This window comes from Diospyros lotus, chromosome 15 (assembly GCF_014633365.1).
Source record: "Diospyros lotus cultivar Yz01 chromosome 15, ASM1463336v1, whole genome shotgun sequence".
Classification (NCBI taxonomy): domain Eukaryota; kingdom Viridiplantae; phylum Streptophyta; class Magnoliopsida; order Ericales; family Ebenaceae; genus Diospyros; species Diospyros lotus.
In genome coordinates, this window is record NC_068352.1 from 14,267,721 (window position 1) to 14,282,193 (window position 14,473).

At 46.6% G+C, this 14,473-nt stretch overlaps 1 long non-coding RNA gene across 1 annotated transcript; it reads right to left on the bottom strand.

The window, feature by feature from the left end:
* Window positions 1-1,143: 1,143 nt before the first annotated feature.
* Window positions 1,144-12,759, bottom strand: LOC127791510 (uncharacterized). Its single transcript, XR_008020960.1, has 3 exons — window positions 11,538-12,759; window positions 11,204-11,288; window positions 1,144-1,244 (listed from the first exon to the last, which is right to left on the bottom strand). It is a non-coding gene; the product is annotated as an uncharacterized LOC127791510 (long non-coding RNA).
* Window positions 12,760-14,473: the final 1,714 nt, after the last annotated feature.

Consider the following 14,473-nt stretch of genomic DNA (forward strand, 5'->3'; position numbering starts at 1 on the left):
TTATGGAAAATACTTGGTTTGTAAGTGATTTATGTTCCTCAAAAATGTTTTCATCATATTGACATACCGTGATATGTATCCATCACGTAGACTGCATACATGACATAACTATGAAATGCATGAATACACGTTGATATCATTGATCACTCGCATTTGAGGCCGTAGGGAGTACGAACTGGCACCCCCCAGGAGTGATTTCCTTCTGAGGATCAAAAGGAGGATGTGAAGATTGCCTAGGCATTCCCATCTCCTCCTCCTCTACTCCTTCCATTTCCCAGTTGGACAGAGTAGAATATTGAGGAGGAGCAGTTGGTGTAGCAATCCCCCAACCCGCGACTCTGAAATTTTCTAAGTTTAAGAGGTCCAACAAATCAATAGGACCCTGTGCCGTTAGTATCCCCACAAGACGACGATATAGACCTCGAACTTCCTTGCAGGGAGGAAACCCTTGGCTGGCATCATGATGATTCCAATGTGTGGGAGCATCCCAACCGAGTGGAGGCTCTATCACCAACCATCGCTCTTCAAATCGATTAATCTTGTTAGGAAGGGCATTGAACAACTCGAAGCCTGATACCTTCTGGAGTGTATAAAGATGACGATCTTTGCCAGCCTTTCACAAACGGAAGAAGCAACTACAGAGCATCAAGGAAGGGACTACATGTAACGACCTGCTCCCACTTACGGGTGCCACCGGTAAATAATCAACCGGATTACTCACCCAACAAACCACAACTAAAGGGTTAGACTATGTTTCAACAGGAAACGCCTTAGGTGGGAACTAGGCTTAGTCCGTCCCTTCGCTCCACTCAGGAATCGGTCCCAACTCAAATAAGAAAAATCCAGCGGACCAAAACCCGAAACCCGAGTGAGCTTCACCTCTCTTCAGCTCACCCCAAAGCAAGCCAGAGGTGACCTAGGCATAAAGCTAGCATATAAACACTTCGCTGAGTATTGGGGATTTATGAGAACATACCTTGCTAATCTTGATTCAGTCCAAAACTTGGCTTTACCGACTATGCTACATTCAACAAGCAATCTCACAATCATCAATCACACTATGATGATTACACAATTAAATACATTTAAGCTCAATAACACAGACATTTACTCACAAGGGTATACATACACGACGCCCCCTAGCTACATACAAGCAATATTAAAAATACATAACTCGGGCAACACAGCTAGTTGCCACAACAGCCTCTCGGTGCCATCCCTGCTTGTATCCAGACTTGCATCATCTACACATGAGGTAAAACCTCATGAGTCATAAAGACTCAGTAAGGGTGCAATGCATGTAAATATGAATATTATCATGTTTATGTATGTCAAATGCATGCAAATGAGGCTAGGTCCACTCATCCTCACAACCCACTAAGGTTTGAGGCATCAACCTATCAGCTCCCACCACACTAGTCCTCCATATGGCCATCGGTCCACTAGGTCTTGCATCACACAAGATATAATCACTACATGCCAATGTAACATAAAAACATTATCAAACACATTTACCAACTTGCAAGGCCACCTCTACATGGGGCCGTCCCTTACCTGGCTCGAAGCCTTATCTCTACCTCGGCACGAACCCAGCCCGAACTCCGAGCTCTTCTAGGATCACCTGCCTCCCCAGTCGAACCTAGATACAAATACACACAAACCCAACTCTATCAACATCCGGCATTAAACCAATGCCCTCAACTTCGCCACACATACACCGTTAAACCATCCATCAACAATGTCTCCAAACAACACTAACCACGGCATACACCAGCCGTCAATAATTTTCAAACAACCCCGACCTAGGGTTTAATTCAACTATTAATTACTCTACACAATTTAATATTTCACATAAAAGAAATATTTTGAAAAGAATTAAATAACTCACCTCAGTTAATCTGGAAGAGAAAATCGGCTAATCGTCCACATTGGCATCGCCTATTGGATCGCCATAATGCCCTCGGATTCCCATATCGAACCTCCGGCCCACTCCTCGAGCCCCAAATTAATTTCCAGACCTTTCCCCCATTTTCTGGAATTTTTCGGGATTTTCTCCTATTTTCCAGAATTTTCCATATTTCTTTTTCTTTTCTATTTTTCTTTTTCTTTTCTCCTTATTTTCTCCCTCCTCCCTGTTCATCGTCTTCTTCTTCTTTGGCGCGTGCGCGACTGCTCCCTCCATGGAGTGCACCAGCAACCGGTCGTTGACGCTGCTCACGGCCAGGCCGTCGTCGCCGGCCACGACTGGCTGCACTGCAACCAACGCCGATGCCAGCCTCTACCGCGAACCGCCATCTGTGTGCGCGCCTCCAGCTTGCGCCTGACCAACCATCACTGCAAACCAGGGGCCATAATCGGCCATTGAAGCTTCCCATGCCGGCGTTGGAGCTTCTTCAAGCTATCAAAACCGTCGCTCCCGGCTGCTGCTGCGAGGCTGGCCTCCACTGCGACCCTCCGCATGTCCGCCGCTGCTCTGCCTTGCTGTAACTGCCGGCTGCCATGGCCGACCTCCAAGCTCCTGGTCGTTTCTTCCTTCCGTTGCGAGCGCCTCGCCGATCACCATCGACGGTTGCTGCTGCTTCTTCGCGTCCCCATGGCCGATTGGCCTTGCTTCCCTCGGTCACTGCAAACAGCAGCTCAAGGCTGCTCTTCCATGGCGAGCACAGCCATCTCCTTTCTCGGTCTCTCCCTCGTGAGCTCACTCTCACTCTCACGCTCTTGCGATCTCTCCCTCTTTTGTGCGCGCAATGCCTCTCACGGCCAAGCCTTTTCCCATTTTGCATCACTCGGCCATTTCAAAATGGCAGAGGCAATTACATAGGAAACTTCCTTGAAGCTTCCTCTCACGCGGGCAGTACTTACACACATATACATATATATACAATTACATATTAACCCCATTGCTTTTCATTAATTACACTTGAGAAAATTAATAATTTCACTTGGGGATTTTTCTATAATTGCTCTTTGACCCTCCCAAGATTTTAAATTATACCATCAAGCTACACCAAATCTTGATTTATCAAAATTAATAACCGACCGCTACTCGGGAATACCGACCTTGTCCCTGTGCCTGCACGGGACCTTTATTTGACCCGAAACACTTACGGGTTGCCTTACTCAGAAAACCGAACCACCCTTAGGGTCCCCTCAGCTTCCAGGAGGTCCCCTGCGACCATTCGGTAGTGGCACCCATTCAGCCTTATACAGAATTTATTTCGAAAATTATTCCCGGTCGGACTACCACCAGCGTCATTGATCTCATCTCGAGACGCTCATCGATCTCTTGCCCTCTTCCCTGGACATCCAAGTCCCGAGGCACTCCCAGCCGTCAATTCAACAATTTTATTAATTAATTTCTCGATATTAACCTTTGGGCTTCCCGGACCACCCGAGGTCCTTTCAAAATAATAAAAAATTATTTATTTTCAACACCGGGTATTACATTCCACCCTTCTTAAAGAATTTCGCCCTCGAAATTCACTTTGCCTGAATCTCTTGCCCAAGATAATTACGTTCTCTGGCTACTTTCGGACTCTCCTGCTCGAGAATCTCGTAGCCGAACCACTTCTTAGCCTTTACCTCGGGTTATTCCCGCCTCAAGGCTTCACTTAGGCATTTGGTCCTCCACCTCTCGAGGACATTCACCAACCGATTACCGTTTTGGCCTCCAGCCAAATCGCACCACTGGTCGCTGGTCATGCTTACTGCAACGACATTCATCTCCAGATGAATTTTTCTCTGCCTCGAAGCATCACTGTGCAGGTTTACTTCCCATTTCCCCCCTTTTGCATCAACCGAAATAACTCTCACTAACATTGCATTACTGATCAGTCCACCACAATTTTACGCCGATCACACACGTCAACGTTTCCCACTGCCAATCACACATGGCCACGATTTTACGCTGGTCCAACCAATAACATCTCAGCACTGATCATCAGCCGCAATGTTTCTTTTAGTGCCCATAAGACACTCTGACACCTATGCCACCATGGCATACCGCCATTAATCACAAGTATGCATAGCTTGAATCGATCCTCATGGCAACTTCTCGTTACCGACCAACTTACTATGCTAGCACTACTTGGGAAGCACCCATTTGGCCCACCCTGCCAACTTCGACCATTTCATACATGGTCTTCAACTTTGACTAGCCGACCCTCATTTATCGATACGATTACGCAAAATCGATATACCTAACACCATGTCAGGTGATTACACATTTCAATCCATACGTGCACTGCCCGAGTTCACCTCGAGCTTGGAGATGCACGCACCATTACAATCTCACCTCGAGCTCAACCATGCTCGGGCCACAACCTTCTCCCAACCGGGAGTTCTTCACATTAAGCACATAGAGACACTTAGGCCTTGCTTACTAGCCGATTTCACACGCTAGTAGGGGTCTCATACCCATACTAGGAGACTCTTTATTGAGCAACCCCTTTCAGATCTTCACCTTATTTCGGCCTTCACAATCATGCCCCATGCTAGGCCTTACCTTGGCTATTAAACGTTACCATGAGTCAAGGGTCCTACCATTTCGCTTAAAGTCGCGAACCATTAATCGACGCTCGTCATCACCCACGGTGTGTGGCATAAGTGATTAGCTTATTACCATCTGCAAAAACACTTATTGCATCGCACTTGTGGGATGACTCGTGCCTTGGGTCGGCACCACAACAAGCCAACATGGTTACACCCTGACTCTAGTAGCGATCTACTAGCCAAATTTACTCGCCCAGCTTCAATTTCATTGGGACCTTTCAAATCTCACTAGAGCCTCGACAGGGCCTCTTACTCTTGAGGCACAAACCTTTAGTAATCCTAAATCAGGTTCATTCTCAATTAGCATTAGTCACCTGATTTTACACCATGTAGAATGGTTACCTATGACTTTCCTAACAACATCTTTTCCCTGATAGTGACGATGACACCACCATGACATTTCAAAGGCTCGCTGCTCCTTGACTCTCATTGGTCAATGCAACCAGCACGACCCCATTCTTAGGTCGCCTTTCTCATAACACCTTTCTACAGTCAACTCACACCACTCAGTGAGCGTCCATATTAGCTCTTATGCCACCATCATAAGCTAAGACGACCTCTTGCCATTGCTTAGTGCCACATCCAATTGCAACCGCGACATAGGAGCCACCTACGCCACTGACCGTCTACTCTCATAACGGCACACAACCATGGCCAACGCTACATTACTGCTGCCGCTATCACCGGTCGGCGTCTTCGGTCGCCATCGGCTACCCCCAGCCGATTATAAATCGACTCCACTAACTGATTTTCTTTCACAACTGGCAACCTTTAACCACTAGATTAAATCTTATCAATTGCCCACACTCCAAGGCATCCCTCTAGCTGTATCACTCACAGCTATTAGGTGATTTCATCACCTAAACACCATCCCTGGGAACCAATCTCATCCCATAAGCTCTTCCTTCAAGCTCTCATCACCCATCGGCGACATCTCAAATTCGCCCTCAACTTCCATCTAACCCACTCGATTAGCTTTAGCTGGATCGCCCAGCTCGTAACCAACACGACCTTCCTCCAGGCACTTCACTTACAATCATCGACTATGACATCGATTTAAACTCCACCCACTGGAAATCACCCCTACCACTCTTGTGGAATTCGCACTTCCACTCAATGCCATAGGACTCATCTCCCTACTCAGGCACTTGCCATTTCGCTGGCTTTCCCCTAGTGATCTATCATGTTAGAGTGGTAGTACTTTAGGAGGTCCATCTAATGTTGTGGCCCCATGCCCAACTTTTCTTGGGAGAACATCTCAAGTTCTACCTAGGCTACATTTCAACACTACCATCTATAACTCCCGCTACGGAGTAGCATTCCTTCAAGCGGCACAACTTTGCCTTGACCAACCATCTTTTATCACCTTGGATCTCTTTCTCAAAATTCGCCTGGTCCAACCACCAGGACCCACTGAACCTTTTTGTACACGGTCAATCAATAAGGCTTTACATCACAGTCCTCGAGCCTCACGCTCCTATCATTGCCATCAGATGCTACCACCTGGCAACTGATCCTGTGTCATCAATCGGAAATCCATCCAGTGCTACACGAGGATACTTCCTCATTTTCGCATCGACACATCAGGACTAATATTAGACCGTGAAATTGCAAGCCTTCATGAATTTCAAACCGTGCCTCAGCCACACGTTCAGCCGGCCACACTCACATGACTAGATTAGAGATCCCCATACTTGAAACCTTTGCACGCTTCAACGATCCCATGTCATGGTTGGCTTTCATCTCGTAAGTCTTACCCTCCATGGCACTTACGTAACATTCTCGAGTCATTCACCGACTTCACCAATCGACCCATCTTTTTGTATCACCGCAAGGTCACACGGGTCTCTCATCTCAATTTACCCGATCAACTTCGATCAAATTTAACCACAACTGCGTTAGCATCCTTTAACAAGGAGCATGGCCACGCATCTTGTTTTCACACCATAAGATATCACCCACTCAATTCACAAATCTTCTTACTGCCAAAACAACAAAAGGCACTACCGGGATTCTTCAACCCTCACGGAAATTTTAGGTCTAGCCCAGACATAACCTACAGCATACCCCAAGTCTTCGGCGTCTAACCGTCTCCACCGCAGACAGGTTACTCCACATAGAGGGCTACAGTCCCTCCTGTGAACTAACCGTCTATATCCAATGGTCCTTAGCATTAGACCCGTCAACCGTAGGCATCAACTGTAGCATTATTCCCACGCTAGACCCGTTTCTTTTTCCCGGGTTTCTTTCTCAAACATCTCGAAGCGCTACAACACCCAAACATTAGCCAAACCACTTCGCTAAATCACTTTGACACTACTTTAACGAGATAAAGGGCTTAAACCCCACTTGGGTGCAACACCCTAACAACTCTTATTACTAGCAGTTGAGTTGTGGAACTGGCCATAACTTTCGTCACCCTACCGCATTTCACAAATCTTTAGCCCCTGACCATCTGCATAATCACTGTGTTGCCCTGTGCTTTAGGCGAGCCAACACTTGGTCACCATCACCGTGTCACTCCCATACACTGGCCCAACACTGGTTCCCCATCGTGTTGCCCTGTGCTTCAGAGAGTCAACACCTAATCATTATTTCCATGTGGCTCCCTTACACTGGCCCAACAACAGTTTCCAACAACATGGCTCAGGTCCCACTCTGATCTGTTTCGCACCCCGTAATCTGATTTTCAGTCTTTTAGTCACACCTCTAATATCGAACTCGACATGACTACCTTGCCACGCTCGCAGCCACTATTCTTACCAGGTGTCCTACTCGATAACAATCTATCGGATCCTTAACGTGCTCCGCTATTCCTCTTTAGGACTACTCTAAATGTCCTATCCCTTACAGGAGATTCTCGGTCTCACCAGACTAAATTTCCTAGGGTGCTGCTCCAGATCTTCAGCCTTTGACCGTCACCTGCAGTTCACTAAATTGCTTAGGCCCATGGGCCACTTGCCCTCAACACGAGCCAACTCATTAGTCCTCTGCCACACGGTCCATAGCATCAGATCCGTTACACCGAGCCTTACACCCTTAGCATCAAGGCTATTTACAGCCCTCCTGAGCTATGATGGTCCCACCACCATCTTGCTTGGTTATCCTTGCCTTGATAACCTCAAGCTCATACCATGAGCCTCGCTTCTCAAGACTCTGCATCTCTTACCACTTAAGAGACTCTCAAACCACTTTTCCTCTTGAGGCCTCATGATCTTACCCCACGAGATCATACCTCAAGCTCTGGCACCCATAACCATAAAGCACCTACCATTACCTTCCAGGTAAATCGAGACCTCTAGTCTCTCCTTGCACACCCACAGTGCATTTAGTCACGACACCCGGCCTGGCCTTCCCGCACGCCTCGCATGGGCTTCCATAACTTGGAATTTAAATTTGGGGCCTCCACATTACTCGCCATGCCCTTGCCCACTTGGCATCCAAAGTTGGCATTTCTCGCGCGCGCATAGCCCACGGATGTCCTGTTGCCACAAACTCATCGCCCTCGGGCCACACACCGCTCATACCCTTCATTGGGTGACCTCTGCGTCTCCCATCAAGGGTCTCGAGACCTTAGGCGTCATCACGACCCCAAGCATCATAATGAGGGTCTATTCACCTCTCATCTCCCAACCTTAGGCGTCCCACCAGACCCCAAGCGTCATAATGAGAGTTTTGATTAGCCCCTCATCCATCAATCACATGAACGGTCATTTAGCTCTTCACAACTAGGACTTCTAATCCCATGGCTTTTACACGCATATTAACGCATGCTCAACTCCTTAATCCCAAATCTAGATTCCCCAGGACTCCAGCTCGACTCACTTGGGACTTCCTGATCGGGGCTGTCGAACACCAATAGATTAGTTGAATAAGAATTTTGATTTGCAGCAAGGGTGCAACCCTAAGTCGTCTCCCAACGAACCTCAAGCGTATCTGTCATGACAAGGCTAAACGGGGGGGGGGGGGGGGGAAGTTTTTTGATAAAAAACAGAAAACTAAACAAGCAAGAACACAAGAAATCAAGATGCAATCAATTGCAAACCAACCTTCTATCCCAGTTTTCATCGCCTTCTCAATAAACCATTTGTTTAGTTTCAATTCTCAAATCAAAAACCAGAATAATCCTTTAACAACCGCCAAAGATTGGAAAGAAAACCAATAAACAGATTTCAGAAACCTCTTAGTTCGATTTATCAGTTTTGATTCCCCTTATTGCACAGATTCGAGACTGATTGTTCTTGCTTCTAGTTAAAGCCTCAACCGAGCACAAAAACCTTGGATTCTCAAACAAAGAAAATGCATGCATTCATCCAACCGGCATCAACACATACACAGATTTAAGAGAGAACAGAAACAATAGAACAACAAAGTTAAAACTAAAAAATGATTTCCATTAAAACCAAAGACTCAAACCGGGAACAAGGATGGTATTGCAACTGATTACAGAACCTTAGCCCTCCATCTTGACAAGAACAATGGGGAGAATGAAAGCTGGCTACTGTTCACGCCCTCTCCAAGAATGCTCTCCAAATCGGCCACTTAAGGTGCTTAAGTAGGGCTTAAGGAGGAAACCCTAGGTTACTGCCACTTCACAGCCGATTTCGGATAGGTTAGCGCACGTTATGGGCTTCGTCCTCTTCATAAGAATTGTAGATTAGGAAGATTAGATTAATTTGGGCTTTTGAATCACTTGAATTGGATATCGGACGCCCAAGATATAGCCCTTTTAAGGAATCAGCATCTGTGCAGCTTTCCTAATTTGACCCAACTTCCTAGCCCCGACTTTGAAGTTCTGTTTGAAGGCCAAAACGAACTCGGATTTGGACAAACCATACCTTTCCAGAAAGCCCTAGAAGTCCTCTACAATATCTCTGAAGACATCATCTTCATTCTGGAACTTTATCTTGGCCAAAATACTGAAGGAAGTGCAGGAGGTTAAATCTGCTAAAAATTGCCCTTACTTCTCTATCTCCAATTTCCAAGATATCTCATTGCCATCAAGGCGTTTTCATGCCCCATCTCATACTCCCATAGTCCTAAACCTGGAAAAATAAAGTAAAATAGTGTGAAGCCCAATTCCTATAAAATAAAACCAAGATGAATAAAAAGGACACAACTAATGTGCAAAAAGACTAAATTTGAGGGCTAAATAATATGAAAATATGTGTTCTATCACTTCCATCACATGCAAACACCTGCTAGGGTCCACTTGCCACACGCCTATCATGTCCAAGGATAAACTTCGTCTCATCATGAAACCAACTAGGGTCCACTCATACCCTAGGCACATCCCTTCTGGGATCATCATAACAATACGATCACATTGCTTGATGCCAATCTTTTTCCTTGAGCCTTGAGCTAACACCCACTTTAGCTCATTTTATCTCAAGCGCACAAGCCTTACTGCACCACTTCCAAGGGACAACTCTATTCCCTCGAACATACTCAGCAAATCCCTAACATAGGGACGCTCCATTAATCCCCTCCCAGACTAGTCATGCTTCGGTTTCGTGTCCCCACACGAGCCTCAACATTTCAATCTCAAGGAGTTCCCATCCTTAAAACACTACACCATACACCCGAATTCCAATATTCAAGGTTTCCTGACACCGACACCCACACTTGGGTTTCCAATTCTTCTTTGCTTAACCCGTATACCTCTTATAGGTATATCATCTCAATCCAGGGTATTTTTTTTTCTCATCACTAGAACAGGAATATCCAAACATACCATTGCAGGCCTCAATAACTCGACCCAATCCCTTAGGGTCCTCGGTCCATAGGTCCAACTTTCAAGGTTATTGGACCAACCTTACATTGAAATCTCAAAATTTCAAATCAATTGTTCTCGACCCCAACTCAGTAGTTAAGACATTTCAACTTACACTCAATCATGCCAAACATCCTCTATTCCAAAACTCCGACAATTACTCACATTAATCACTTAACCGACCACACTTAACACTTAAGCACGCTAGCCTTCCTCACTTATATAGCAAGCCAGAGGTGACCTAGGCATAAAGCTAGCATACAAACACTTCGCTGAGTATTGGGGATTTATGAGAACATACCTTACTGATCTTGACTCGGTTTGAAACTTGGCTTTACCGACTATGCCACATTCAACAAGCAATCTCACAATCATCAATCACACTATGATGATTACACAATTAAATACATTTAAGCTCAATAACACAGACATTTACTCACAAGGGTATACATACACGACGCCCGCTGGCTACATACAAGCAATATTAAAAATACATAACTCGGGCAACACAGCTAGTTGCCACAACAGCCTCTCGGTGCCATCCCTGCCTATATCCAGACTTGCATCATCTACAAATGAGGTAAAACCTCATGAGTCATAAAGACTCAGTAAGGGTGCAATGCATGTAAATATGAATATAATCATGTTTATGTATGTCAAATGCATGCAAATGAGGCTAGGTCCACTCATCCTCACAACCCACTAAGGTTTGAGGCATCAACCTATCAGCCCCCACCACACTAGTCCTCCATATGGCCATCGGTCCACTAGGTCTTGCATCACACAAGATATAATCACTACATGCCAATGCAACATAAAAACATTATCAAACACATTTACCAACTTGCAAGGCCACCTCCATGTGGGGTCGCCCCTTACCTGGCTCGAAGCCTTATCTCTACCTCGGCACGAACCCAGCACGAACTCCGAGCTCTTCTAGGATCACCTGCCTCCCCAGTCGAACCTAGATACAAATACACACAAACCCAACTCTATCAACATCCGGCATTAAACCAATGCCCTCAACTTCGCCACACATACACCGTTAAAACATCCATCAACAATGTCTCCAAACAACACTAGCCACGGCATACACCAGCCGTCAATAATTTCCAAACAACTCCGACCCAGGGTTTAATTCAACTATTAATTACTCTACACAATTTAATATTTCACATAAAAGAAATATTTTGAAAAGAATTAAATAACTCACCTCAGTTAATCTGGAAGAGAAAATTGGCTAATCGTCCACATTAGCATCGCCTATTGGACCGCCATAATGCCCTCGGATTCCCATATCGAACCTCCGGCCCACTCCTCGAGCCCCAAATTAATTTCCAGACCTTTCCCCCATTTTTTGGGATTTTCTCCTATTTTCCAAAATTTTCCATATTTCTTTTTCTTTTCTATTTTTCTTTTTCTTTTCTCTTTATTTTCTCCCTCCTCCCTGTTCATCGTCTTCTTCTTCTCTGGCGCATGCGCAGCTGCTCCCTCCATGGCGCGCACCAGCAATCGGTTGTTGATGCTGCTCACGGCCAGGCCGTCGTCGCCGGCCACGACTGGCTGCACCGCAACCAACGTTGATGCCAGCCTCCACCGCGAACCACCATCTGTGCGTGCGCCTCCAGCTTGCGCCTGACCAACCATCACTGCAAACCAGGGGCCATAATCGGCCATTGAAGCTTGCCACGCCGGTGTTGGAGCTTCTTCAAGCTATCAAAACCGCCGCTCCCGGCTGCTGCTACGAGGCCGGCCTCCATTGGGACCCTCCGCATGTCCGCCGCTGCTCTGCCTCGCTGTAACTGCCGACTGCCATGGCCGACCTCCAAGCTCCTGGTCGTTTCTTCCTTCCGTTGCGAGCGCCTCGCCGATCACCATCGACGGTTGCTGCTGCTTCTTCGCGTCCCCATGGCCGATTGGCCTTGCTTCCCTCGGTCACTGCAAACAGCAGCTCAAGGCTGCTCTTCCATGGCGAGCACAGCCATCTCCTTTCTCGGTCTCTCCCTCGTGAGCTCACTCTCACTCTCACGCTCTTGCGATCTCTCCCTCTTTTGTGCGCGCAATGCCTCTCACGGCCAAGCCTTTTCCCATTTTGCATCACTCGGCCATTTCAAAATGGCAGAGGCAATTACATAGGAAACTTCCTTGAAGCTTCCTCTCACGCGGGCAGTACTTACACACATATACATATATATACAATTACATATTAACCCCATTGCTTTTCATTAATTACACTTGAGAAAATTAATAATTTCACTTGGGGATTTTTCTATAATTGCTCTTTGACCCTCCCAAGATTTTAAATTATACCATCAAGCTACACCAAATCTTGATTTATCAAAATTAATAACCGACCGCTACTCGGGAATACCGACCTTGTCCCTGTGCCTGCACGGGACCTTTATTTGACCCGAAACACTTACGGGTTGCCTTACTCAGAAAACCGAACCACCCTTAGGGTCCCCTCAGCTTCCAGGAGGTCCCCTACGACCATTCGATATTGGCACCCATTCAGCCTTATACAGAATTTATTCTGAAAATTATTCTCGGTCGGACCGCCACCAGCGTCATTGATCTCATCTCGAGACGCTCATCGATCTCTTGCCCTCTTCCCTGGACATCCAAGTCCCGAGGTACTCCCAGCCGTCAATTCAGCAATTTTATTAATTAATTTCTCGATATTAACCTTTGGGCTTCCTGGACCACCCGAGGTCCTTTCAAAATAATCAAAAATTATTTATTTTCAACACCATGTAATACCGGGTATTACACTACATCCCGTTGATGACAAAGTATGAAAAAACCCACCAACTGGGCCCAACCATTAGGGTGAAGCTGAGCGGGAACAATCTTGTAATGACGCAACCACGCCATGGCAAAGGGCGGAAGAGGAAAGTGGAGTCCCATCTCAAACGAAGCAAAATGGATACCAATGGAACCTTCATCCACTTGGGAAGGGTCCAGTTCATCAAGATGAGGATATCTCACCACATATCCCGAAGGGGTGGCATCATAAGCATTTTTGAAATCCCCGTACCGGAGCCGAGAGCTTGAAGTGGCAGGAATGTGCGCGGGGCCGGGGGTGATGCCGGTCTTCTCCTCGACATATCAAAAATACTTAAGGGCGTTACCTTGTTGTGTTGAGAAAGTGGAAGAGACGGAGGATCGTAGTAAACGAATACCTACACGAAAAACAAGAGCATCAGTATAAGACAAAGAAGAGCGAGGCAGATCAAAGAGGCAACAAGCGGCCGGAGGCAGATAAAGGCGCTGCGAGACCATGACTGCTTAGTCATGACCAAGTGGGGGCCACTCGGTCATGACTGAGTGGCCTCGGTCGAAAAATAAGGCCATTCGGTCATGATCGAGTGGCCCCCCAGCCACACATCATGGTCACTCGGTCCTGACCGAGTGGCCCAGTAAACTCCCGCCAAGGGATGGAAATGAAACGTGGCTTGAAAACACGCGGAGACCTGAGAGAATTCGAGTTCTGAAGACACCATGACTAATCCTTATGAGGGGAAAATGAAGACCTGGAGCCCTATTTATAGAGTTTCAAAAGGCAAAAAAGCTGAAGTTGTCATACTTGATCTTCCGAAGATAAGCAAAATACAATAAAAAATGCACCAAAATTTTCTAGTATCTTATGCTCTTTTACCCGATCTCTTGGCTAAAAAAGTAGGGAGCAATTGATGTACCCGAGAAAGTGAAGAGGATATCCGATCAAGCGTGGGCCCCAATTCAGTGGAAGAAAGCAAGGGCAAGGGGTCGAAGAAGACCCACTCGGCATAACCGAGTGGCCACAGCCCTACTCGGCACAATCGAGTGGGGTCCACTCGGTTGTGCCGAGTGGGTTCTCGCCCCAACTCAACCTAGCTGAGTGGGATCCACTCGATTAGGTCGAGAGATCCCACTCGGGGCATGACTAAGTGGGGGGGGTCACTCGGTCATGCCGAGTGACACTCTGGCTTTGCCATTTTTTGCGATCCACTCGTTTGCAGCCGAGTGGAGCCCCTCTCATTATCAGGTGCTTAACCGAATGGGCCGCGAGATTCTAGCCGAGAATATTGCGAGGCCTGCCTCACCCTCCGTTATAAATACAAGGTCCCCTCTCCCTCACAAGGGACTCACTCTTGAGTTATTGAAGTA